We start from the raw sequence: 5,263 nt of genomic DNA, 5'->3' as shown, positions 1-5,263 counted from the left end.
CCCAAACCAGCTAGCGAAAGTTCACCAGTTGTCCGTAAGTCAAGAGTTACAGACAGCTGAAATTCTGAGCTCAAATAATGCAATTTTTTTCTTGCGCCCACGAAAGAACTGGCACAGAATGGGTTTGTAGGGACTCGGATTTGGACCCGGCTCGGGGCGTGCACCCGTCGGGGGCTGGCCTGGGCTTCCGGCTGGTTTCCGAGCTGGAGGAAGACACCGGAGAGAGGGCTCGGGGCGCCGGCGGCCCAACGGGGACAGCGCAGGTCGTGCAGGAGGCGCCCGCCCGCCGCCGTCAGACCAGTCGGACGGCTTCGCCCGCCCCGCCCCGCGCCGCCAGCCCGGCCACCGCCCTCCGTCTCCCCGCCGGAAACCCAGTGCCGCCTCGCGCGAGCCGCGCGCCGGAGCTGGACCGGCCTGGTCCCCCGCGCAGCCGCCGCCCCGCGTTCCCCGCCGTCCCCGGCCCGCGCCTGGGCTCCGGGCCATGGGGCGCCCGGGCGGGCGGGCGGGCGGCCGGAGCAGGAGCCCAGCGGGACACTGGTAAGGGCAGGTGGGGCCCCGCGCCGCCCTCGCTGCGGAGAGTGTGCCGCGCACTGGGGGCGCCGCCGAGCGAGGGAGCATCTGCGCAGCCGGGGAGAGCGGGAAGAGGCTCCGAGGGGCGAGAGCGAGTGAGGCTGGTGGGGTCCTCAGCGTTCAACCGCATCAGGGGGGCCGCCGACAGCAGGGGGACGCTCACTGGGGGAGTCATACTGCCCGGCCTGGGGTGCGGTGGCTCCATAGGCTCCTCCAGCCGGGCGGGGTGCACCTGGTTGCAGGAGGAGCCCTTAAAACCATCCAGCGTCAGAGCTGGGCGACACCGAAGGCCTAACTCCTTATCTCCCGTTGGCCTCAGTGGCCCCTAGGCCGGTGACCCGGCGGGGCCCTCCTCCCTGCTCCCTGCTTGCTGGGAGCCTGGCCAGTCTGGCAGGCTGCCCTCGCCAGGAGCGCACTGGGATGGAGGAGAACCCAGCTCTTCCCCACTCCCTTGGATGCTGGCCCCTCTCCTTGCCCCTTCTCCTTGGCCCTTCTGGGTGTGCCTGGTCAGAAAACACCAGAGGTTCCTAAGAAGGTAAACAGTGTCTGCTCAGCAGACAAACTCACTTTCCCCTCTAGGGTTCTTTCTGGCTCTAGGATTGAGTTTAGCTTCTTTCAGTAAAACAGTGGCGCCAGGGCTGTGAGTTCCTTGCAGGTGTTTTTTTCCCACTTTGCTAAGTGTGCTGACCCAGGCCCTTGGGTCCATGGCCTGCATGTCTAGGTCAGGTGGGCAGCATCAACGTGAAGGCCCGGGCAGCTGGGGGCGCCACCTGCCCCTGAACCTCATTAACCCAGTCCTTCCCCTGGCGCAGAGCTGATTGGATGTAATTAGCAACTAATTGGATGTCTCCGAGCCCCTCTACATAAGAAACGTCAAGGTCAGGTTTAGACAGCAGATAGTGCTGAGTGATTCATTTCTTTCTTCTTTTATGTGAGGGTTCTGAAGAAGGGTCATTCATTCATTCATTCATCCATCCATCCATCCATCCATCCATCCATCCATTCATTCAACATATATTTACTGAGTGCCAACCACTAATCAGGCATGAAGGCGCTGGGAATACAGCTGCTCTCGTTTACATGAATTGCAAGAGAGAGAAAATAAGCGAGTAAGCAGGTGAATCACATTAGTTCAGAGAGTGATTAAGTGCTGTAAAACAAAACAAAACAGGATGATGATGGGCATGACCCTGAAACAAATCGGAGAACTCGGCCCTGAGCTAGAAAAGGTAGCAAGCAGGCTTTCTAAATGAGGTGGGAAAATGGTACCATCTTCAGGCCCTCAAATTCTGGGGGCACAGGATAGGATGTCCTCTGTGACCATGAACAGGGACTTATGAGCTGCCTACAAGGGATCAGTGAATAAAGGATGAGTGGTGAGTAGCCCCCCTGTGGAGTCCTGAGAGTGTCCTTCTTGTTGGGAGGCTTAAATCTGAGGTGGAGATTTAAGATTCCCCAGAAGACATATCCTGTTGACTCGATTATTTGTTCATTCATTCAACAAATACTGAGGGCCCATATCTTAGGCACTATTCTGGGTGTTAAGGATACATCACTGAACAAGACAGTCTTTCCTCTCTAGAGCTTATTTTCTGGTGGAGAGAAATGGACAGCAATTTTAATGTCATGTCAGATAAATGCTGTGAACAAAAGCAAAGCAGCTTAAGGGGTTAGAAGGTGAGGGGACCTCCTGGGTTCAATAGGGTGGTCAGGACAGGCCGTGCTGAGGAGCCGGATGTAGACAAGACACAGGCATGTGAATAGCTGGGGGAAGAACATGCCAGGCACAGGGAACGGCAAGTGCAAAGGCCCTGAGACATGAAGGAGGCTGGAGCAGGCTGGGCATTGCTGAACAGGAAGGAGGCCATGGTGGCTCTGAGAGGTGAGCAGACATCTCTGAGGCTCTCATTAGAGGAGGCAGGGGCGGGGCTCAGCCTGCTGACCGGAGGCATCCAGGAAAGCAGGTGATGCTCTCACCTGCCACGGCAGGAGGATTTATGTGCTCCCAAGAAAACTCAGGGTCAGACCTGGAGGTTTACACTAAGTAGGGGAACAGGCGATCACCGGAGATGGAGAGCGTGTCTCTTGGCAGGAGAGCTATCACTTGCTTTCCTTATACCCAGCATCCATCCAACAACATGGGCTAAAGTGGGAGGTACACATCAAGTTTTCCAAATCAGTAAAGACGTGATATGGGGAGAAAAACTGTTGCCTTCTAGGAAAATTCCAATAATCTTCTGTTTTTCAAAAGAATGATCTCATTCGTAGACTTAAAAGGAAAACAGGAGAGGATATCGGGCATGTACCATATGCCAGGCTCTCTTGAGCACTTCATGTGCAAACACAAATCATTCTCACAGCACGTCTGTGATGGATGGACCACCCCGTCTCACAGATGAGAAAACTGAGGCCCAGCGAGAATAAGAAAGTCGCCCACTTTTACACAGCTAGTAAGTGAAGAATCAGGATTTATAATCAAGTGGTGCAGTTTTTAGAGCCAAGTGCTCTGAAAGAGAGAGAGGTTTTGGCTGAAGGGATGTTTGTCTGCAGTAGAAAGGGTCTCCAGGGTGCCTCACAGCAGGGGTTGGTTAGAGAGAAGACAGCAGGACTTATGGGTGCATTCCACTTCTTTTCTGCTTTTTAAGATAATATTTGCATGGGTTAAAAGTTCTTTTAAAAATATTTTGGGGGGCTTCCCTGGTGGCGCAGTGGTTGAGAGTCCGCCTGCTGATGCAGGGCACGCGGGTTCGTGCCCCGGTCCGGGAGGATCCCGCATGCCGCGGAGCGGCTGGGCGCGTGAGCCATGGCCGCTGAGCCTGCGCGTCCGGAGCCTGTGCTCCGCAACGGGAGAGGCCACAACAGTGAGAGGCCCGCGTACCGCAAAAAAATAAAAAAATTAAAAAATTTAAAAAATATTTTGAAAGGTACTACTTGCCTGTGTTAAAAATCTTTTTACAAGTGTTAGTTCAAACAGCCCTTAAGGAACACAGTGAGAAATCTCCTTCCTTCTCCTGTCCTCTGATTCCCAATCTTCTTTAGAGGCCATCGAGAATACTTGCAGACATATGTTCTATTTGTAAATGAGCATATACATATTATACTTTTTCTTTTCTTTCTTTTTTTTTTTTTACACAAATAATAAGAATATGAATACTCAGGTCTGGGACTTCCCTGATGGTCCAGTGGTTAAGACTCCGCGCTTCCACGGCAGGGGACGGGGGTTCGATCCCTGGTCGGGGAAGTTCCGCGTGCCGTGCAGGTGGCCACAAAAATTAAAAAAAAAGGATACTCAGGTCTGTACCTTGTACTGCACCCCCCTTCTTTTTTAACTTAATGTACTTATTCAGATTCAAGACATAGAGACGTGCTTCATCCTTTTAAAATAAATGTGTAATGTCTCACTGAATGGATTTAACATATTTATCTAGCCATTCCTTTATGGTCTTCTAAATTGTTTTCCCCATTTTCATCTGTTTGCTGTGATAGACAACTATGCGTTAAGGATACTTGTACCTACATCTTTGCTCACTTCTGTGACTGTTTCAGCAGGAGAAATCCATAAATGTGTAATTACTGATTGAAAGGCTCTGTGTATTTTAGATTTCAGTTGATGCCGGCTTGGTGTTATAAACTGTTCTTGCCAATTTGGCAGAACAAAAATATGGCATCACGTTGTCGTTTTAATAGGTGTGTATAGTGAGCGGCGTTGTGAGTCTCCTGTATGTTTTAAGCCCTTTGTCTTTCTCTTTCTGTGGACCGTTCATGTCCTTGGCCTATGATTTAACTTGGATTTCTGTCTTGTTGTTATTATTGAATTACAGGGCTCTTATGATGATTTTCTCTCCATCCCTCAACTCTAGTCCCACTGACTGCCCTTCACCATCTTCCCTACCTTTGTGCACAGCAGCTACTCTGATATATTTATGATATGTTTGTCCTGGGATCTGGACTATTTTAGAGAAATATATGATGTTGATTTATATATGCATGTACTTCAAACTTACATACGTTGTACTGTGCTACAAATCATGATCTTACTTTTAAACCCGGTGCTATTTTTTGTTGTTGTTGTTTTGTTTTTTGGTTTTTTTTGCGGTACGCGGGCCTCTCACTGCCGTGGCCTCTCCCGTTGCGGAGCACAGGCTCCGGACGCGCAGGCTCAGCGGCCACGGCTCACGGGCCCAGCCGCTCCGCGGCACGTGGGATCTTCCCGGACCGGGGCACGAACCCGCGTCCCCCGCATCGGCAGGCGGACACTCAACCACTGCGCCACCAGGGAAGCCCCAGTGCTATTTTTAAAGAAGATTTATCTGGCTGCTCCGTGGACATTCGGTTTGTTGCTTCCGATTGCTGCACTGCTTTCCACGGTTGGAATTATGGAATTATCGTAACGGTTGATTCTTACTGGCTTGGTCTAGAGAGCTTGTTTGGAGAAATGGCATGATGGGGGTGAGCCCTGGAGGTTGAAGAGGATTGGATAGGTGGAAAGGAGGCTGGAGAAGGGAACAGAGCACAGCATGAGGACACGCCAACGTGTGAAATTTCCAGGAACCATTCAGGGGAGCCCCATGGACTGGGGGTGTGCTTCAGGGTTGGGTGTGTGTGGTCCTAGGAGGGGCTGGGGGGGTCTCAAATGCCCGTGTTGGGGGCTTCCCTGGTGGCGCAGTGGTTGAGATTCCGCCTGCCGATGCAG

General features: G+C 52.1%; 1 protein-coding gene across 3 annotated transcripts in view; it reads left to right on the top strand.

The window, feature by feature from the left end:
* Positions 1 to 416: 416 nt before the first annotated feature.
* The window catches only part of PSD4 (pleckstrin and Sec7 domain containing 4), a 45,210-nt gene continuing 40,363 nt past the window's right edge, over positions 417 to 5,263 (top strand). Inside the window, exon 1 of one of the 3 annotated variants that reach the window (XM_055088999.1) lies at positions 417 to 537. The gene's annotated coding sequence lies outside the window, so the exon portion shown is untranslated. The remainder of the gene's footprint in view (positions 538 to 5,263) is intronic. The other 2 variants (XM_055088998.1, XM_055089001.1) reach the window with 2 other exon arrangements.

The sequence above is a fragment of the Physeter macrocephalus genome, chromosome 12 (assembly GCF_002837175.3).
Source record: "Physeter macrocephalus isolate SW-GA chromosome 12, ASM283717v5, whole genome shotgun sequence".
In the NCBI taxonomy this organism is placed as follows: domain Eukaryota; kingdom Metazoa; phylum Chordata; class Mammalia; order Artiodactyla; family Physeteridae; genus Physeter; species Physeter macrocephalus.
The sequence above is the reverse complement of the archived record's forward strand: the minus strand, read 5'-3'. Positions and strand labels throughout refer to the sequence as shown.